The sequence below is a fragment of the Ochotona princeps genome, chromosome 4 (assembly GCF_030435755.1).
Source record: "Ochotona princeps isolate mOchPri1 chromosome 4, mOchPri1.hap1, whole genome shotgun sequence".
Classification (NCBI taxonomy): Eukaryota; Metazoa; Chordata; class Mammalia; order Lagomorpha; family Ochotonidae; genus Ochotona; species Ochotona princeps.
The window spans coordinates 6,384,866-6,407,471 of record NC_080835.1 but is presented as its reverse complement, the minus strand read 5'-3'; the positions used below and the strand labels follow the sequence as shown (position 1 = coordinate 6,407,471).

The 22,606-nt window shown below is 48.0% G+C and overlaps 1 pseudogene; it reads right to left on the bottom strand.

Annotated features, from left to right (window-relative positions):
• Positions 1-1,486: 1,486 nt before the first annotated feature.
• On the bottom strand, positions 1,487-2,568 carry LOC101516465 (olfactory receptor 9G1-like; annotated as a pseudogene).
• Between the last annotated feature and the right edge of the window lie 20,038 nt (positions 2,569-22,606).

The window sequence follows — 22,606 nt, the reverse complement described above, 5'->3', positions numbered from 1 at the left end:
ACAACATCGGGAGGTCGCCAAGCACATTCAGTTTCTCTGTCCGACCTAGTTTAGTCTCGGCTGAGCCGTGTTACTAACCATTCAGTCGCTCTGAAGGTACATCACTTGCATGGATTGCAGGTTAAAACATACAGGCGTGAGAAGGGGGAGCCCAACAAAAAAACAGAAACAGCACCACCAACAACAAACAATATAAGCAAATGAGCAGAATGGGACCCCCAGTGCAAGTCATCGGGAGTCTGTGTCCTTAACATGCCACTCCTGGAGTGTTAATCCTGAACAAAATGCAGAGTGGCCATACAGAACCACATGCTGAACTTCCTTGGATTTTTCACACCTAAGAGACTGAACTAGCTCTAGGTTCCAGCTTCCTCAAAAAGGCTAGGCAAGCTTCGAAGACTTGAATCATTTTTGATTTTGACATCCTTGAAGTGCTTTTAAAACTTGTCAAGTCTTTAAAAGCCTCCAGTTTCCCCAGATCCTGGGGCTTGGGCTCTAGCACAGTGTGCTGAGGTTGTGGAAACAGTGATGGTATGTTCAGTTCCAGGTCATTCATTCACCTGCTCCTTCCACGGCATCACCAAGGCTTCTGAGAGCACACAAAGGGATATCACGGTGCTTTGGCTTTTGGTAAAGATTCTCTACTTGATCAAAGTGTAGTCAGGCCCTCTGAGCCCTTTTCTCAACTAGGCCTCCAACTTGGCCTACGGGGACAGCAACTCTGGGCACAAAACCACTTCTTTCACCCTCCAACTGGCACCCACCAAAAAAAGTTGAGCAAACACTGGAACAGTCTCTAATAGCTCTAGACCCTGCCTCTGGGAGGACTCCAATCTCCTACAAGTTCCTGTCTGAGAAAACTCACTACTGCCAAAAAAAAAAAAAAAAGTATTCTTTTTGTCCTCACAAAGCCTGGCTGGACCACCTGGTCTTCCTTTTCTTAGGATATTTACTTTAGGAAACCAACAGTAGTAAGGTCCTTCTCTCTCCCTGTGAGATGTATCTTCCACTATCCAGAAATGTCTTTCTCAAACAACCTAAAATCTGCCCTTTGGAAATGTAACAATTAAGAACAGGTCCCTGTCTCCTGTCCCAGGGGGGAGGGACACTAGCTGCAGCCATGTCAGTTAGCGGAGTCAGATGCCCTGTTCTCTGCATATCAATTAACCAAATCGCCAGCTAGTGAGCATAGATTATATAGCTCCTTTTTTTTCAAGAGATCATGTTTTGGTTCATGGTCATTGCTTTCAATCCAAAGTAAGATGACACTCAATACACATCCTTATAATTTATATTCAAATTTTATCTTCTGGGGTCCAATAACTTGTCTGTCTTACATTTGATGAACCGTCTAATGTTAAAAGAGATGCCTCGACCTCATTTTATGAGCATTGATTCTGATGTAACACATTGACCAGCTCTGCTTTATAAAAAATACAAATAACTGATTAAATAGAGTCTTTTAACTAGAACAAAAACATCTGTTTTACCTGCAGAGTTTGTTCAGAGCCTCTTTCTCATTTCTATTCCTCAGGCTTACAGGATTCAGCATGGGGAACACCACATTGTAAAATGCAGACTCAATTTTGTCACTAGACAAAGAGTAGCTAGACTGAGGGCAAGCATAGAGGTAGAGAATGGAACCACAGTATAAGGTGACAAAGATGAGGTGGGAAGAGGAAGCGGAGAAGGCCGTGAGGCAGCCCTGGGTGGAGCGTATTGGTGGCAATGATGAAGAGGTAGGAGGCGAGGATGAACACAATGGGGGTGATGACATTGGAGGTCAGGAGAAAGTACATCAGAGTCTGGTAATGACACTGGAGGCTAGGACACAGAGGTACATGAGAGTCTGGTAATGACACTGGAGGCTAGGACACAGAGGTACATGAGAGTCTGGTAATGACACTGGAGGCTAGGACACAGAGGTACATGAGAGTCTGGTAATGACACTGGAGGCTAGGACACAGAGGTACATGAGAGTCTGGTAACCTTCCTTTCTGCCGCAGGCCAGCTCCACCAGGGGAAGCAAGTCACAGAAAAAGTCATCAATGACATTATATCATCACAGAAGTCGAAGGAAAAGGTTTTTTTGGTGACGATGGAAGAATTAATAAAGCCACCAAGATATGAAGGATATGAAGCTGTTAGTAAAAATGCACACAGTTTTATGGACGTGACTTGAGCATAAAGCAGTGGCTTGAAGATGGTCGTATAACGGTCATAAGCCATGGCAGCCAGCAGGTAACGCTCATTGTGGTCCAGCCCAGCAGAGAAGAACTGACACAGGCAGCCAGCAAATGAGATGCTTTTGTCAGACATGCAGGTCATTAGAATCTTAGGAGTGTAGACAGAGGACAACCAGAGGTCCAGAAAAGACAAATTTCCAATGAAAAAGTACATGGGTGTGTGTAGCAGGGAGTCACAGATCAACATGATAAGGGTGGTATTTCCTACCAAGGTCATGGAGTAGACTCTGAGGAACAGCACAAAGAGGACCAGCTACATCACGGGATTTGTTGTGAAGCCCAGCAGGATGAACTCGGTCACTGAGTGATTGCCTCTCTGCATGATGTGGGGCCTTAGGAGGAGACAAAAGGAGAATTTAGTGAATCACTCTGTTGATTGGGAACAACTCTCTTGAGCCTAGAGAAAGCTAAGGACTGGGTCTCTGCCTTCCAGCAGGGGCTTTGGCTTGAGTCCCCAGCATTGGGTCCAGCCTGGCAAGGGCACCGCCCACAGCCGCCACACTGCAGGGAGCTGCAGCTGCCCCCAACCCCAAAGCCCGAACCCCTCCCAAACTCATCCTGCCGCAAGATGTTAGCGGCAGGGCAGAGCAAGGACTTTAATCCAGTTCCCCAGTTTCCCTCACGATGTACTTGCCCTGAGGGAAGAGTGCTGTTTCTCTTTAAATGTTCATGCAATTCATTTAGCTTTTAAGGGCAAGGAGATTCCAAGATTATTTTCTTTTTTAAATGTTATAAAATTGCACTTATTTATTTACTTCTTTATTTATACTATAAAAATCTCTCCTTTAAATTTTTTAAAATGTCCTTACAACTTCATGAATATTGATTATATATTGATTCATTTTGGACTTAAAATCATTTTAAATTTTTTATTTGCCCATACAATTCAATTATTTTTTGATTGACTGATTGATTATTTATTTGGGTATAACCCTCTCCTTTATTTTTATATCATACATTAACTTCATTTATTTATCCATTTATGCTTGAAGTCCAAACCACTCTCCACAATTTTAGCTTTTTCAGAATGTCCATACATTTTATCTACCTATTTATTTATTTATTTATTTATGATTTTATTTATTAATTTTTGGACTTAAAACCACTTTCCTTTACTTTAAAAAAAGTTCATACTTGGGAGCCCCACTTCCCATCCAGCTCCCTGCTTGTGGCCTGGGAAAGCAGTCAAGGACAACCCAAGGTCTTGGGACCCTGCACCCGTGTGGGAGACCTTGGGGATGCTCTGGACTCCTGGCTTCGGATTGGCGTAGCTCAAGTTCTTGCGGCTGTTTTGAGAGTAAAATATTGGATGGAAGATCTTCCTCTCTGTATATCTGTCTTTAGAATACAAATAGATAAATCTTTTTTAAAAAGTTGTGTGGATTAGTTGCTACACACCAGTGACATCAGCAGAAACATTTTTCTTTGTTATTTCACTAAACAGAATATTTTCCTGTTTTAATCATTTTGTTGCAAAAAGACAGTATTGAATTCATTTTTATGGCTAAGTAGAGTCCCAGACATTTTTGAAATATGAAGTTTCTTTGCTTTGTCCTATTTCTAAGTTAGATTCAGTATTGTGAATTGTGTTCTTTAACGTTTACTGATATTCAGTTGCAACACTCAATCAGCATCTGCTTCATCATAGTTTTGGTAATTAGTTTCATTTTCATTTTGTTGTATATTATTTATAGTACATTTAATAGAGCAGTCACTCACTTGTGGATGACAGGGACCCTAGTTATCCATCCATTACTTGCTGCTTCTTGGTGATGCTGCTGTAGGAAGTCGGAATCAGACACTGCTCCGCTCTGTGCGTTCCGCTGAGGCCGTCACTATCCGGACTGTCCCGGCCTCCTGTGGTTTCATTCTGTGACCATTCTGAGGGTGAATCCAGCTGAAGGAAGGCAAAAAGGCTTCTCTACATGTGGTTCTCACCTAACTGCAGTCTTTATCTATTATACAACAATCCTCTTCATGTATGTATGAAAAGGTCTTGCTATGTTTTGCAGTATGTCTTGATAGTGTCTGTTTTACAACATTTTAATACCTATGCTAGGGCCCAGCATGGTGGCCTAGCAGCTAAAGCCCTTGCCTTGAATGCATCAGGATCCCATGTGGGCACTGGTTCTAATCCCGGCAGCTCTACTTCTTATCCAGCTCCCTGCTGGTGGCCTGGGAAAACAGTTTAGGATGGCCCAAAGCCTTGGGACCATGCACCCATGTGGGAGACCCGGAGGAGGCTCTTGGCTCCTGGCTTCGGTTCAGCTCAGTTCCAGCTGTTGCAGTCACTTGGGGAATGAATCTTGGGGACAGAAGATCTTCCTCTCTATCTCTCCTCCTCTCTGTATATCTGACCTTGCAACTAAAATAAGTAAATCTTTAAAAAAAAAAACACCATTTGTTTTTGTAAACTTTTTATTTTGAAGTTTTGAGTTTTATCATGCAATTTTGTAGACTGGGATTCCTCCCAAAACTCCCACCCCCCAACAGATTTTCCCCATGTTACTTCAACAGTATAGTCCTTCATAAGGAGTCATGATTGCTTCAGTTGTTATTTAAGTGTACCTGCACATCGCTGGTAGAGATAATATCAGACAGGAGAGGCTGGCACAAAGCCTTGGGACCCTGCACACAAGTGAGAAACCCCAAAGATCATGTCTTCTGGCTTTGAATTAACTTAGTTCTGGCCGTTGGAGCTACCTGAGGTGTGAATCAGCAGATGGATAGTGTTTCTCTCTGTATCTCCTATTATATACATGAATATATATATAAATCCCATATGTGTAGACTTAATACAAAGATTAAAAGGCCACTAAGAATTGTAAAGTATGCACTCATTTATGCACTTTGCTGCTTCACAAATTTTCAAGTTTCTTTTGGACATTCTCCTGGCAATACATTTTGCTTATGGTCTTTATTTTTCTTTATCTTGTTTGTTGTTAATGAGATTTCCCTTGATGTCTGTAAGGCCGCACACTCATCTGGTGAAATTCAGTGGCATTGCTATAGTCTTAATTTTAGGAAAATGATTCTTATTTGCAACATGGATGCATTTTTCATATTTCATTAACAACTGTGTTGAATCCAACCCTAAAATGTCAGATGTACACCTTTGAGAGATCATTTGGAAGCAAAGCTCAAACCACCTAAGTTAATTGACAACAGTTTTCCATCAGGTAAACTCAAAAAAATAATACTTTTATTACCCAAGAGGTTGTCAGAATCTCTGGAGTTACCATTGGGTATATTCTCCTGAAACTTGACAAGTCTTATAACAAAAATCAGCCACAGAAGGGTTAGGGTAAGTCCTTTCTTGACTTATTAAACAATATTAACAAGAAGTTGATACTTGAGACTGGAAGCTTTGAACAGCGCTGTGTTTGCTGCTTCACATACTTGTGCGACTGGAGTGAGTGATGTCAGTCCAGGTACACTCCAATCACATCCAGTCCTTGGCCATTGCATGCTCTGGGAGGCAACAAAGAGGTACTTGGATCCCTGTCACCCATTTCACACACCTGGATTGAATTCTGGGATTCCAGCTTGGTGCTGGGATCCAGCTTCCAGGGAGCTGGATCAAACTCCCATGTGGGGTTCTGGCACTGCTTGTGGCACTTTGAGTGATAATGCTACAATGCCAGGCAATGGATTGTAAGTTTATTTCACTGGGCAATCAGATTTAAAACTAATAGTTTACAAATCCCTCAATACTAAATTACTCATGCTTTCAAAAAGCAAGGACTTTTTCCTATCATGATATTTAGCCACTTGTTAACCCACCTGAGACAAAAGTGTGTTTCGGTTCTCCGTGCTGCCAGAACGAGTGGATTTTATTTTACTTCTGTCTAGTCACTGTTGAGACTCAAAGATCTTGTGCTTCTGTCTTCACTATTCGTGCTAATCAGTGAATGTTAATTAGATTTGTAGTTCAGCATTTTCCCCTGTGAATATAGCAACCACTTTAACAGGGGCTGAAGTTCTGATTATTTAACCCTATCATCAAATTGATCAATATCAGAAGTTTGTACTATGTAAATTAATTAGGTTAAACACAATGCTTCTCTCTGTGTCAAAATGCCAAATCAGGACCCTGTGTGGTAGCCTAGCAGCTAAAGTCCTCACCTTGAAGTGCTGGAATTCCATATAGGCACCGGTTCTGAACCTGTTGGCCCTGCTTCCCATCCAGCTCCCAGTTTGTGGCTTGGGAAAGCAGTTGAGGATGGCCCAAAGGCTTGGGATCCTGCACCCACGTGGGAGACCCACAGGAGGCACCTGGCTCCTGGCTTCAGATCAGCACAGCTCTGGCCATTACAACCACTTGGGGAGTGAATCAGTGCAAGAAAGGACTTCTTCTCTGTATCTCCTCATTTCTGTATATCTGACTTTCCAACAGGAAAAAAAAACAGAATTCAGTTATTTACCTACAAGGATATATTATCCAGCTATAATCAAGAAGGTTATTCATTCATTTGTATCAGAATAGTTAGAATTGGAGGACATTAAACTGAGTAAAATAAGCTGGACATAGGTTCCAAAACAGTCCCGAGTTTCTGTGGCTACCATTCTATTCCAGGAACATTCAAATACAACAGGAGTATGAAGATGAAGATAGAACTCTTCCTTTCTGCTGATCAGATTTCTGCCCCCTTCTGCCCCTCGAGTGCCCACAGTTGTCATGTTACCTGGTGTCCATGTGTAAATCAGCCACCTGCTATACGGATGGAAGCTTGTGAGCTCCTTCCTCTCACCCTAACGTAGTGCAATTGGTCAGGGATGAAGGGGTAGTGGAAAGTAATGCCAGGTAAATGCTCCAGCCCCCTCCCTCTAATTGTGGCCCTGCGATTCTTCAGACATTCTGTTTGGGGCACAGTGGACTTGGCCTACAGCCCCAGCATCCCATATGAGCACCGGGTTGAGTTTACTTCCAATCCAGCTCCATGCACCTGTGCTTGGGAGGGAGGAAGTGGGGGATGGTGCAAGTTCTTGGGCCTGTGATGAAACTGCAGAACCAACCAGGGACCAGCTCTTCCTTCAGGACAAAAAGGTCAACAGGTGATTGTAGGGGTGTCTTATTTGGTAACCAGTGTTGATTTGGGTGTTGGGAATCCATCAGAGTCTAGCACTTTTAAACAAAACAGTGACAGTGATCTGCAAGCCAGAAAACCACATGCCAAAAACTTTCAGCCACTGAACAGCATGACAGCGACCTTCAAGCCAAGGAACCACATGACAGTCATTCATGAGCCAGGGATTGAAAGCCATTGTACTGCTTGCCAGTGATCTGCAGCCAGGGAACTGCTTTCTAGTGATTAGTAAGCCAAAAAAACTGCACGCAAGTAACTGATTAGCCAGAAAACTGTGTGCTAGCCATCTGAAGCCAGTGAACCACGTGGCAGTGATCGGTGAGTAAAGCAACCTCGTGCCAGCGATCCATGAGCCAGGGCACGTGTGCGAGTGATTGGCCAACACGGTCCTGCATGCTAGTGATCTGCAGCCAGCGATCTGCCAGTGAGGGAAACCTGAACCAGCAGTCTGCAGCCAGGGAAACACTTGAGAGCCATCCAACAGCCAGGGAACTGAGTGCCAGGGGGTTGTTAGCCTGGAAACTATGAGCTGGGGGTCTGCAGCCAGGGTAATGTGCGCCAGCCATCCAGGAGCTAGGGAACCACGTGCCTGCAATCTACAGCGACTGGGGAGCCAGGAAACTGCCTGCAAGTAATTGGTTAGCCACAGAACTGTGAGTTGGTGAGCTGCCGCCAGGGAATTGCGAACCAGCAAGCCCTGAGCCAGTGTACCACATGCCAGGCAACTGCGTGCCAGCGATCTGCAGCCAGGGAGCTGCTTAACAGAAATCTGCAAGCCAGGGAACTGCGCGCAAGCCTTCCACCAGTCAGGAAACTGATTTCCAGCAAATGGGGAGCCAGGGAAATGCGTGCGAGTAATTGGTTAATGAGCTAGCGATATGGAGCCATGAAATCACGTACCATGAGCCCTGAGCGAGTGAGCCTTGTGCCAGCGATGTATGTGCCAGGCAACTGTATGCCAGCCATCTACAGCCAGGGAACCATTTGCCAGTGATCAGCAAGCCAGGGAACCACATGCCAGTGATTGGATAGCCAGGGAAGTGCGAGCTGTGGGCTGCAGCCAGGAAACCACGTAGCAGTGATCCGTGAGCTAGAATACAGCTTACCAGCACTCTGCAAGCCTGGGAAGCAGTTACCAATGATCTGAAGCCAGGAAAATGTGCCGACCTTCTGCAACCTGGAGAGCCACGTGGCTGCAATCTGAAGCCAGGGAAACACGTGCTAGTGATTGATCAGTAATGGATCCACGAGCTAGGGCACACCATACGAATGATTGGCCCGCCAATGAACTGCGTGCCAACGATCTACTGTCAGTGAACCGTATGCTAGTGATCAGCGTGCCAGCGATTGGTATGCCAGGGAACTGTATGCCAGTGATCGGAGAGTAAGGGAAATGCATGCCAGAGTTGTGTAAGATTGCTAAAATAACATTCTTGTGGTTGGTGTAACTTGAACAAATCCCTAACAGGTCAGAATCATGGAGAAATTCCAAACCTTCTTAGAATGTTTGAGGAAGACTTGAGGTTTGGTCTATTAAGACTCTAACCAGTGATTTATAAATTACAGGCTCCTAATTGCCATGGACATTAGGAAAAAGCGCCCAAGACTTGCAGCTGGACCTGAGAGCACCCTGGACATCCTCTTAAAAGTGGCCCCATGGTCTTTATCCCAGATAAGGAGGGTATCCCATAGTAGAGCAGGGGGCTAACAGGATGTATGTTCTCCTGGTCCTAGCAAGACCCCTGGGGCTTCAAGTGCTTTCACTGCAGAACCAGTGAAGACTTCAGAAGGATTGTCACAAAGGACACCCAGGACCATGTCCCAACTACCTAGGGGATCACTGGAAATTTGACTGCCCTCAAAGGCTCAGAACTCTGGGGTCAGCCATTTCCTATTAGATCTTCTACATGGGACTGAAGCAGCCCAGGCTCCTCCATGGGCTCCAGTCACACACCCAGGAGCCCGGGTGGTTCTCACAGAGAAAGGGAAGTCTACAAATTCCCTTCTGGACACAGGAGAGCAACTTTCTCTGTCCTTAGCTCTAGCTTTGGCCCCTTTTCCTCCATTAGAGTGACCTTAATGGTCTCTCAGCAGCCCAAAATTAGCTCAGATAAGGACCATTGTTCTTATATGTTTCCCTCTGATGGAGACTAATCCAAAAACTGGAGCATCCAGTAAAAGGTGGGTCTATGACTGTTCAGCCCGTGCCACTGGTCAGGCTCTCTATAGGCCCATGTTTGCAAGTCTCCTCTTTACATTTTCTGCTGGCTTTTACAAGAGTAGGACACCCTGACTGCTCTGATGCAGAGTCCAGCTCTTCCTCACATGCTAAATTATTTGGGATTTCTCTGCACACCTGCATAAGATGTCTGCTCTCCAACTGTCAATATATGGCATGTTGGAACTATGGAGCTCTTGGATTACTTGCCAGTGTTGTAACGTGTATAAAGTTCTATGTGAAATCTTGCTAGAATGTTATATGAACTTGTGAGATTTCTCGTCTAGAAAGCAGAAACAAGCATTGAAGAAGGCAGGATTGGGTTTTGGCCAAAGGTAGCTTACCTTCCCGATGACCCCATCTTTCCTAGGTTTGGTGAACATTTTCTTTTTTCTTCCACAAATTATTTTACTTTATTTTCACAAATTACTTGAATATTGATTACTAAGGGGAGGGGTTTGTTGAGCCTTACGGGTGTTTGATTAGGGTGAGGAGGGTCAAGATGGGATGAAGACAGATGAGATAGGTGTTTCAGTTTTCCCCCTGTGTCCGTTGGGGCGAGTGTGTGCACTGGTCCTTGCTACCAGACTCTCTCATCTCCTGTGGACAGAGATGGTCTTTGATGTCACCGTGGAGACCTCGATGGGGAGAAGAATGTTTCGAGGGCACTGCTTGAATAGACTTGACATCTACCTCAGTTTTCCCACAGGGCTGTGTGCTTATTCTAAGCCTGGCCTCAAGCATTGTCCCACCTGTCTTGTTTCTATCTCCAGATGCGGTACTCTGGGTCCTCTGCTGGATCAGATGAGCTGCCTGCCTTGGTCGCTTGTGTGTAGCTGAGTATGAGAGTCGGTAGCTGAGGTGGTCCAGTCCCACAACAGATGCCATACTTTTCTGCAGGTGCAAAACAGAGAATCAGTGATGATCTCTATTTGAAAATGTTCAGAGCAGGGGAAAACGTTCTTTGCGGTAAAACATTTCCATCAACTCTTTTCATATGCAGACATTAAAAATCAGCTTTGTTTTTAGATTTAATATTTAGTGTTAAACTAATTTATTCATACACCATCATTCCCGAATATTCTTTTCATGGTCTCTTTCACATCTTTGTTCAAGGCAAGCTGTATATGATAGAATTCAGCATGTGTATTAAAATGGTGTAAAACAGACACTATCAAGACATACTGCAAAACACAGCAAGACCTTTTCATACATACATGAAGAGGATTGTTGTATAATAGATAAAGACTGCAGTTAGGTGAGAACCACATGTAGAGAAGCCTTTTTGCCTTCCTTCAGCTGGATTCACCCTCAGAACGGTCACAGAATGAAACCACAGGAGGCCGGGACAGTCCGGATAGTGACGGCCTCAGCGGAACGCACAGAGCGGAGCAGTGTCTGATTCCGACTTCCTACAGCAGCATCACCAAGAAGCAGCAAGTAATGGATGGATAACTAGGGTCCCTGTCATCCACAAGTGAGTGACTGCTCTATTAAATGTACTATAAATAATATACAACAAAATGAAAATGAAACTAATTACCAAAACTATGATGAAGCAGATGCTGATTGAGTGTTGCAACTGAATATCAGTAAACGTTAAAGAACACAATTCACAATACTGAATCTAACCTAGAAACAGGACAAAGCAAAGAAACTTCATATTTCAAAAATGTCTGGGACTCTACTTAGCCATAAAAATGAATTCAATACTGTCTTTTTGCAACAAAATGATTAAAACAGGAAAATATTCTGTTTAGTGAAATAACAAAGAAAAATGTTTCTGCTGATGTCACTGGTGTGTAGCAACTAATCCACACAACTTTTTAAAAAAGATTTATCTATTTGTATTCTAAAGACAGATATACAGAGAGGAAGATCTTCCATTCAATATTTTACTCTCAAAACAGCCGCAAGAACTTGAGCTACGCCAATCCGAAGCCAGGAGTCCAGAGCATCCCCAAGATCTCCCACACGGGTGCAGGGTCCCAAGACCTTAGGCTGTCCTTGACTGCTTTCCCAGGCCACAAGCAGGGAGCTGGATGGGAAGTGGAGCTGCCGGGATTAGAACCGGCGCCCTTATGGGATCCCGGCACGTTGAAGTTGAGGACTTTAGACACTAGGCCGTCCCGCCCGGACCCAGTGCTCCTTTTTTGAGAAAAGAAATGCAACTTACATGAGATTGCATGTTGAGATTTAATTATTGTTTACAACCTTTTCCTAAACTCTTGAGGAATAGCCCATTTTTTTTAATTTTTTACACATTTTTTCTTGAATTCTCTACCAAAAACAGTGGCAATCCTGTCTTTGTGAAGTGAATTAAACACATGCCGTTGTAAATATAAAGTGTACCACAGTGCACGAGCTGAGAATGCCCCCTCCAGCCTCTCCCTAAATCCCTGGCATCCCCCCAACACCCCAATTCACCCTCTCACTCACCTCATTCCTCCTCTCTGTGCTTAGAGCCTGTGCTCATCTCACGAGAACTTGTTGGCCCCTCAACCAGGTGAAACATTCCTGCAGGAGCTGTATGGCTTGAAGCCTGCCCAAAACCCTCCCGACAGGGGTCGGCTCAAGATGAACTTTGTGGACAGGCTGAAAAGGCTGGGGATTGCCAGAGCTCTCAAGGCCCCCAACTCCCAGGGGAGAGGAAGAAGCCAAGCGGCAGAAATGGGTCTTCAGAAAGCTGACTTGCTGTGTAGTTCAGTTCAGGCAGCAATCTACTGGTGGGCTGAGGAGCAGTCGGTCTCCCCATCACGGTGGGAGCTTTGGGACCCCAGTTTGCACATCGTCCTCCAAAACGGGGATCCTGAAGGAGAAATGAACTGACCTCTTCTACAAACTAGCACATGGAGAAGTGAATGCACTAATACACGTGCGGCTGAACGTGGGAGAAGAATGTAGTGGAAGGGTGATGGATGTGGGAAGCGGGCAGGAGAGGGGTGGAATCCTAGTGGAGCTTTAGTCTAACAGATGAAGCCTGGCAAACAGTAAATGTGTGGTAGTGAGTGGAGGCAGAATGCAAGCAGACTAGACACTGGTTCAGTTGAGTTTTCATGTCTCAGAAATTAAAGTTAAATAAGTCAAGTAGTAGTACAGCAACCCGGGCTAGAAAGAAGGAAGAAAAGTCACAGCTTTGACTGTGCTTCCCAGAAATCTGTTCGAAATGTTTGGCAGGTCAGCTCAGTGTGTCACTGAGGCAGTAGTGGGCAGGGACTGGGTGACGTCTCTGAGAGAATGCTCTCTGGGTGCAGGGTCCTGTCACACCTCGCTCAGGGATATTAAGTCAGGAAGTTGGGAGTAGGGTGTGGCAGTGTGCACACCTGGGTCATTTCTAACCTTGCTGCATTGTCATCGGTGACAGGATGGACAGGGCAGAGCACAGTGGCTTGCTGCCTCCTGCGTGGGGCTGTTCTTGCTCTCTGTCACCTACTGCGGCCCACTTCCTGAAGGAGGCATGTGGTTCTCACCCAGCTCCACCCCTCCCTTGCCTGCCTTGCTGGCTGTTCAGAAGATCCAGCGGGCTCCGGGCCCAGGTCCCCAACCTTGTATCACCCTCTAGGACCACCAGTGGCTCTGCTCCACATCCCAAGCTGTCTTAGCTCCCAGCTCCTCTTTCATTTTGGCGCCCTCCTAGGAGGCTCCTGGGTTGTAGCATCCAAAAGACATATCTTCCGGGGAGGCCTGCGGGTCCTGCTCCCCTTCCTCACAGGGTTCTGACAGGGTGAGTAGTTGGGCCCCCTCTCTATGCTTTTTGGGAAGATGCAAGGCTGTTGGCTCCCTTCTGAGAGACCGTGAGAGCAAGATTTCTCCCACCTCTGCACTCAGGGTCTGCGTACTACAACCTCCCCACCCACTGGATGGTGAGTGAAGCCATTTAGCCCTAAGCTGGTCCTGCAGCCCCTCGCTGCAGTCATTAAAAGCGCCAGGCTATGGGACCAAAGACCGGCTTGGGTCCTCTAAGGGACTCTGCTCATCTCAAGCATCCCAAATTGTGAGAACCTAAGGTGCAGCAAGGGACCAGGGGAAGGGAGAGCGTGGAACACCAGCCCAGCTTTTGTCCACGCCCCGCCCTTTCTAGACACTGCACTCAGCAAGGGAGAATGCTGACCGCTTCCCAACACACCAGCACGGCACAGAAAGAAACCACAAACTCTAGGGAGCAAATAATATGTGTTAAAATAACACATAAGAATAAAAAAGGAAAGTATTTATGTAAATTAACAATTAAATGTATAAACTTTTTTTATAAAGGAAAGTGGTTTTAACTCCAAAAATAAATAAATACAATCTTAAATAAATAAATAGGCAGATAAAGTGTATGGACATTCTAAAAAAGCTAAAATTATGGAGAGAGGTTTGGACTTCAAATATAAATGGTTAAATAAATGAAGTTTATGTGTGCCATAAAAATAAAGGAGAGCATTATACCCAAATAAATAAATAAATAAATAACTGAATTGTATGGACAAATAAAAAATTTAAAAAGGTTTTAAGTCCAAAATGAATCTATGCATAATCAACAATAATGAAGTTGTAAGGACTTTTTTAAAAATTTAAAGAGATTTTTATGGTATAAATAAAGAAGTAAATAAACAAATGCAATTTTATAGCATTTAAAAGAAAATAAAGGAGAGAAGATTGAAATCTCCTTGCCTCTAAAAGCTAAATGAATTGCATGGACATTTAAAGTGAAACAAGAGTTTAAAAATGTTTTAACTCCAAAAATGTATAATTATTAATTACTTAGCAGATGAACTGTATAGATATATAAAAATGAGAAAGAGAGGGTGTAAAATCAAAAATAAGGAAAAATACTGACTTGCATGAGCATTTAAAAAAAAAGCAGTATTTGGGCCCGGCAGCATGGCCTAGCAGCTAAAGTCCTCGCCTTGAACGCCCCGGGATCCCATATGGGCGCCGGTTCTAATCCCGGCAGCCCCACTTCCCATCCAGCTCCCTGCCTGTGGCCTGGGAAAGCAGTCAAGGACAGCCCAATGCTTTGGGGCCCTGCACCCGTGTGGGAGACCCAGAAGAAGTTCCTGGCTCCTGGCTTCATATCGGCACAGCACCGACCGTTGCGTGGGAGACCCGGAAGAGGCTCCTGGTTCCCGGCTTCGGATCGGCACAGCACCGGCCTTTGCGGCTCATTTGGGGAGTGAATCATCGGACAGAAGATATCTTTTCGAGTCGCTGGCATTTCGTGGCCTAGAAAGGTCTAATTTGGAAAGGCAAAGAGTGCTGTGCTGACCCCAACAGATGAGAGAGGCAGCATGTTTGGAATGGCCAAACAGGACATTTTCCTGCAGTTGCCATACTGCAGGGGGCTCCATTCCCCAAGCCACATGGCCAAACACTGCCTACGGACCACCTGTTCTTTTTTTATTTTTAAGATTTATTTCTTTCTATTACAAAGTCAGATATACAGAGAGAGGAGAGACAGAGAGGAAGATCTTTCGTCCGATGATTCACTCCCCAAACGACCGCAACAGCCAATGCGGTGCCGATCTGAAGCCAGGAGCCAGGAACCTGCTCCTGCTCTCCCACACAGGTGCAGGGCCCCAAGGCTTTGGGCCGTCCTCGATTGTTTTCCCAGGCCACAAGCAGGGAGCTGGATTGGAGGTGGAGCTGCCGGGATTAGAACCGGCACCCATATGGGATCCTGGTACATTCAAGGTGAGGACTTTCGCCGCTAGCCACGGCGCCGGGCCCCCACCTGTTCTTGACAGCACACCTGTGGCTGGCCACAGCATCTGCAGGTGGTTTGGCAATGTAATGGACAGCAGTTTTCCTTCCCTTTGGCCTGGGAGAGAAGGGAGCTCCCTTGTGATGCCAGGAACACACTTCCACCGAGGCGTGGAATTCATTTGAGCTGAGAGTATTGTGATGTAGCATTTTGTGCTCTTGGGTCGCCTGACCATTCGTGGCTGACACCCTGCTACAGGCACAGGTTGTTCTTGATGAATATTTGTCTTTTTATATTTAAGGGAATAGTTTCTTCAGAAAGTTCCTGATCCTGGACGGTTGGATGGGGGTGGCACTTCTGGGTTGGGCTAGAGCAGAGCTGTTCTGCTTCTTAGTGTGTCCTGGACAGTGTGGCACATCCAAAGGGCATGGGCAGTGTGCTGTCCTACGAACTTCCCTTCCTGCTCTCATAATGGGACTCTCCTGCATACATCCCACCTGTCAGTGGGACACAGCATCTTGAGCTCACTCTCCCATGGGGGCCTCATGTTCAGGACCCTCGGCTCCTGTGGCTCTAGGCTGCACTCTGGCCCCGACAAAGTATCACTTACAGTGTGTAAAGCTGAGTTGTTGCTTGATAGGCTCCCACGTCTGGCCCCAGTGGTCTGAAAAGGCAAGATGTCCATAGTGGAGGAAGTCTCGGGGGCACAGTCTCAGAGGTGGTGGTCAGCGGCAAGTTCTTGAAGGACAGTGCCCATTGCCAAGTCCTCTGACTCCTGCACTGGGAGGTCCTTCCTGTGCAAGACCTGGGCCTTCAGGTCTGCCTCTCCTTCCTGGTGTCCTGCAGGACTGCTGGAAGGGGAGAGGCTCTGGTTGGTTCTGGCAGAGTTTGGGCAGTTGGTGACTGAGTTGAATCCCATGGTAACTTCCCAAGGAGAGGGCTTGTCCTCCCCTGCCCATCCTGCCTGCCTGCTCTCTTCAGGTTGCATAGGTTGGGAAGCTTCATAAAAACCCATGATATATGGGCTGGGGCAAGTGTCTGCTGAGGCCAGGGTCCCACTGTGCTCCTGGGGCTGGTTGCTGCCTTGGATATGGGAGAGTCCACAGATGGCCCTGGGTGAGGTTATCTCCAAGGTACTGTGTTGTGAGCTAAGGAGTTGATCGTTAGCCTGGGCAGAACAGGAACTGGGCTTGTGGCTAAAAACACCTAGACTAATTGGACTCATCTGAATCCAATATGCTGCTAAATGAGGATGTGGGGGGAAGAGCAGATAAGGAGAGGTGAAGGAGCAATAAAGGGAGACTTCGCAGAGACTTCCACCATCACTGGTCTCCTGTCGGTGCTTCATCCCCAAACCCTCTCCCTGTCCACGTTACTGGCTCTGCTGGCCAGAGCTGTACTGTAGGTTTTCTTATAGACAGTGCGGGAAAAAGGGAGATGACTCCTTGGGGTGAGCACTGGTTCTTTTGCCCTCCCTGTCTCCACTGGCACTTTCCCGTTAGCTTCTCCCAGGGAAAGTGTTAGCTCGGTTTCTGAGTAGCTCTCAGAAATACAGGTGGCAGCAGAGGGGACGATGGGACACAGAAATGGAGAAGCTAGTGTATTTTTCACTTCAAGGAGATTAATGGGTGTGAGAACCTTGAAGGGGAGGCCCCACCTGTGTCTCACATGAAACCTCCTCATTTGATCTTCCAGTGATTTGTGAATCTTTGAGTTGATTAGAAGGATCATGGAGGGGACTTCACAGAACTCGCTGTTACTTACGAATGCTGGATTGCTGGTGTCAGTCTCTTGAGGAGCATTGAAGCAAGGAAGGTCCCCAGCTTGTCCCGACTGACCACAGACCCCAGGTTCCTGCCTTGACATCCTCTAATTTCCTGTCAAATTGAATGTTCAGGTTTCTGACTAGGCCTCCTAAGGTCCTCAGGTTACTTGCTGAGTGTGTGCTGGTGCCTTCCCATGGAGCCTTTGCCAAGGGGCTCTGGGAATCTCTGGGTGGATCATCTAGGACTCTTCCCAGGCAGTAGCCTGGGGCCTTGCCTGAGTTCCTCTTAAGGTGTAGCTTTGAAGGTCTCCTGGGTTGCATTGTCTGCATGTTCTTTTTGCAGTCCTAGGACCTAGCCTTTGCCTGGCTTGTTCCAGGAACTGGGTCCTGTGCCGGCCTTTGCATCAGAGGAGGCTTCATCTTGCGGGGTGACCCACACAAGGGTTGTGTGAGCCTCTTTTGTAGCTGTTGCTCCAGTTTTGGCCACATTTCATTGTTGGCAATCAACTGGAAGTTTTAGAGCTGGACAGTGGTCCTGGGAGGCCCATCTCTTGGAAGTGCACTGGTCCATCATCAGGTACAGTTTGTTGAACAATAGAGTTAAAGGCATATGAATGGGTGAGGAGCGGGGAGATTGGGTCTGGATTGATGCCAGAGGTGGGGACTGACTCCAGTGCAGTAAGGGATTATGGAGCCCATTAAACAAAACCAATGGACTCACTGTGCAGAACTAGAAGGCCCAGAAGAGCTGGCTGCATTTCTGCTGGAAAGGATCCTCCCGGACCTTGGAAAAATAAATCCTGTGAGGATCAGGCAGTTCCTCTGTTTTGTCTTTCATGACCCAGAGTGGGGAGGAAGGGTGGTGGTGTTCTGCTGGCCTGCTGAGGACCCTACGCTGATCCGCAGGGCATCCAGGAGGTGGACCGATTCCTCCTCTGCTCCATCCTTCCACATCTTCCCTCTGCTGCATTGGTCTCCACACCTTCTGGACATTGGGGTTGATGAAACAGCAGCTGCCAGTCCCTGCCCACTGGGTGTTGCTTTACGTGAAAGGGCAGGGACCCCAAGCACTGGCAGCTGCCTGCCATCAGGAGAGGGTAGAGATGGGGCAGCTAGTGAGATCCTGGACTGAGAGCCCTGGTGTGGGAGAAGGCCAACAAGAGCTGAAAGGAGATAAGCCTTGTGCTATGGAGTCCAATGGGAGAGTCTCTGATCTGCACTGATGGAGAGGCAGGCTGAGGTCCGAGGGGTGGAGAGGATGGGCCACCTGAGCTGGATGGGGCACAGTCAGCACAGATGTCTGGGGCAAGAGGCATTTTGGGGGCGGTAATGGCTCTGGTGAGCAAGAGGCATTCGGGGATAAGAGATCAGGGGGAATCACTGGTCTGAGGACAGGGTAGTAGAAGCCACTGGCAGAGCCTGTTCAATCAGGGACCCTGAGGTAGTCGACATGGACAGAGTGTATAATCATCATCTCATCCCCATGTGGCCACTGTGCTGGAGAGGTGCTGTCTTTTGCTCATCATCATGGGGATCGCCACATGGGAGCCTCCCCAGCTGTCTGTTGGAGAATGAGGCACAGCTAAAGCTAGGAACTGGCAGGGCCGGTGATTCACCCACCCAGTCAAGACAGGGGTTGGTGCCTGCAGCCCATGCCCCCTCCCCTCCACCATGTCTTCATTGATCTCTTACTCCCCCCTCCCCATCTCAGTCTGATGGACTTGCTGCCCTTGGGGCTCCGGGCCCTGTGAGTTACAGCAGGTGCAAGAAGGAGACATGCAGAATGTTCCTCACCTTTGCAGAAGGGAAGTGAGGCCTGGAGCCTCCTTGGGTTCCCCTGGTGACGTGTGAAGGCTGGAATGAGGAGAAGAGTGATCCAGTGGGATGTCCCTTCTAGGGGGGGCCTTGGGGAACAGACCTTGAGCCCAAGCATCCGTGTCATCACGGGACTAACAGTTACAAAGTGCTTCCACACCTCTGTCTCCCTGCACCTCTCCTCACTCTAAGGAGAGTGGAACATGACCCTGAAGACTGACCCTGCCATCCCAGACCTAGTGCCACCTGGAGTACCTGCTTCCCCAGCACTGCCTTAAATCCCGGTCTCAGTCCCCTTGAATGCCCGTTCACCCTCGGTCTGGGCCCCCTTAAGGCCCACTGGCCTAAGTGAACTTTGTACCCTCACTGCCCACAAGCCAGCTCAAGGTTATAAAGATGCCCCTGCCCTTTGCTCCGTCTGCACTGCTCTGCACTGCTCTGCACTGCTCTGCTCTGCTCTGCTCTGCACTGCTCTGCTCTGCTCTGTGTCTCTCTGTGTCTCCTTCCTCCTTTGTTCTCTCTCTTCCCTCCTCAAGCACTCTCTCTCTGCTGCATTTTCTCCCTGCCCACAGCTACCACCCCCACCCGAATAAAGGACCTGTCCTGTGGCTCACTTGCTGTGTCTGGCAGGGGGTGTGGAGAAAAGAGCTAACACTCACCAGTGCACCGAGGGGGACAAACGAGAGGCTCCCCTCAAAGAGAAATAGTCCTTGTGGCAGTGAGGCCAGCTTGTCCACAGCTGGACTGCAGAGGCAGTGCAGGTCTCTGCAGCCCATAGTGCCCCCTAGTGGGCAAACGCCCACTCCTAGTTGCTGGGCTTCCCTTCCCAGCAGCCTCTCTCTGAGGCCCCTCCCATGGACCCTCTGGTGAGCTAAAGTCACCTGTGTGGTTCTGGGCCAAAGGGCAAGGCCGTACCTCACAGAGTTCTGCTCTTCCGGCTCTTGATCTTTTCACTGTGTGTCCTGGACTCTGAGAGACAAAGGAGGGAAAGGAGGCCTGGGACCCAGCTCTCTCTCCTCACAGAGTGTAGACATCTCTGTGCCCGTGAACACCAGGACTTGCTCTGTGCTCTTTTCCTTTGCTCATTTCTAAGTTAGAATGAAAACAAAGCCAAAACTTGCACTAGGAGTCTATGGAAAGCACAGAGGGGTGTTCTCTGTGACAGCACCCTGGGTGTCTTTGGTCTTTGTTCCTCTGCTGAGGAAGCAAACGGGGAGGCAGCCAGGTTTGAACCAGCCAACCACCAGCTAGCCAAGCTTGAGCCAGGGATCAGGAAGCCAGGAAATAGTGAGCGAGTGAACTGGGACCATGGCTCCCTCACTGATAAGACTAGCACACTACAAGGAGCAACAGGAACGAAAGTTTGTTCATGGACAAGCAACACAAAGTTAAACCTAGGAAAGCACCAGGTCACCCATTCGTTCCTGGTGGTTCCAGAGAGCCCGGCACCATTACTGGGCAGACACCTGCTCACCAAGATTGGGGCTCGCATCCACTTAGAGCCAGATGGGATAGAGGTAACTGACAGTCAAGGACAACCATTCCCTGTACTCACTGTGTCTCTGACCGATGAGCACCGCCTCGTCCCCAAACCCCCAGCAACCTGGGATAAGGACATGGACTACTGGGTTAAGGCCTGCCTCCAGGCCTGGGCCGAGATTGCAGGAGTAGGATTGGCAGCCCACGACCCCCAGTGGTGGTAGAACTTAAGGCCAATGCACAACCCGTACGGGTAAAGCAATACCCCATGCCAGAAGAAGCTCGCCAAGGCATTGCACCCCACATTCACCAGTTGATAGCAGCTGGCATTCTAAAGCCCTGCCACTCTCTGTGGAACACTCCACTGCTCCCAGCGAAAAAGCCAAGTGGGCAGGACTATTGCCCAGTCCAAGATTTGAGGAGAGTGAATGAAACAATGGAAGATATCCATCCCACGGTGCCAAATCTGTACATTCTTCTAAGCCGCCTCCCTCTCCACATGTTTGGTATACAACCCTTGATCTGAAGGAAGCCTTCTTCCGCACAGCTTTGGCCCTGGTGAGCCAGCCAACATTCGCTTTTGAGTGGTGTGAAGTAGGCAAGACTGATCAGCTGACCTGGACTCGGCTCCCACAAGGGTTCAAAAGCTCGCCCACCCTGTTTAATGAGGCACTTAGCCAAGACCTAGAACCATATGGCAGGCGCACCCGCAGTGATCCCGCTGCAATCTGTTGATGATCTACTCCTCGCCACGCCGACTGTGGAAGGTCACCAGAGAGCTACTAGAGACTTGCTTGAAGGTATAAACGTAAGGAGGGGGCTCGATGCCTAACAGAGGCCATGAAAGAAACTGTTCTCAGAATTCCCGTGCCCACCTCCCCACGAGAGGTGAGAGAATTGTTAGGGTCAACGGGTTATTGCAGACTCTGGATACGGAGTTATGCGGACTTAGCTAGGCCCCTGTATGAGGCTGCTAAAGAGCAAACGTACTCTGGGCCTGGCTGAGGGGACATCAGCAAGCCTTTGAAGAACTGAGGGCCGCCTCCTTAAAGCCCCAGCACTGACACTCCCTAAGCCGTTAAAACCTTTTATCTCTTCGTGAATGAAAGAAAGGCAATTGCAAAAGGAGTCCCAACCCAACAGCTGGGCCCATGGAAACGACCAGCAGCTTATCTGTCAAAGAAACTTGATCATGTGGCTGCTGGCTGGCCTGGACTCGTGTCCAGGGACGCAGACAAACTGACTTTCGGCCAGAACTTAAAGATCATAGTTCTTCATGCTGTAGAGGGAATCCTGAGACAACCCCCTGGTAAATGAATCAGCAATGCAAGGTTCACGCACTATAGGGGCTCTTACTAGATTTTCCCAGAATTGTGTTCCTAGAACCAGCCATCTTGAATGCTGCCACCTTGCTGCCTAACCTGGACTTAGAGACCCCCCTTTATGACTGTCCTGAGATCCTGTCAGAAGTCACTCTAGCTCGTCAGGATCTCCTGGACACGCCCTTGCCGAACAGTGAGTCAACCTGGTTCACGGACGGTAGTAGCTTTGTGAAGAATGGCGTGCGAAGGTCAGGGGCAGCGGTGGTCGACCACAACGGGGAAGTGGTCTGGAGCCGTGCCCTTCCCCCGGGGACCTCAGTGCAGAAGGCAGAGCTAATTGCCCTGTCCGAAGCGCTAGAAGCAGCGGAGGGGAGGCGAGTGACTGTTTACACAGACAGCCGGTGTGCCTTCGGTACTGTGCATGTTCACAGCGCCATCTACCGGGAGCGAGGCTTCATAACAGCAGAGGGGAGGGAGCTGCGAAACCTGGCAGAAACTGGCCGAAGTACAACGCCTGCCCTCAGCCGAGAGACCCCGGGCGGCTGCCTTGGTGCGTATTCCCTGGCACCGCCAAGGCGGTGGGGAACTGCCCTGCGGATAAAGAAGCAAAAAGGGTGGCCATGGCTGTTGGAGACTCCGGAGGTGAGGAGGAGGAAGCTGTCCAGATAGCAGCAATAGACTTACCAATACCAGAACTCCCAGCGCTGCCACCGCAACCAAGCGACACCTCAGATTGGGAGTGGATCCAACGCCAACGCCTTCAGGAGACCAAGTCAGACAATTGGTTTAGGGACTCAGAGGGAAGACTGCTTTTGCCCGTAGAAACTGGGGAAATTTTTCATCACCAACTTACATGAAACCACCCACCTGGGGTGGAAGAAACTGCTGATCTATTCGACACTGCCTTCCTCCGGTTCCCACATCACAACTTTGCGGCCAGATTGATAGTGGCACAGTGTGCAGGATGCCAGGCGATGAAACCTAGCAA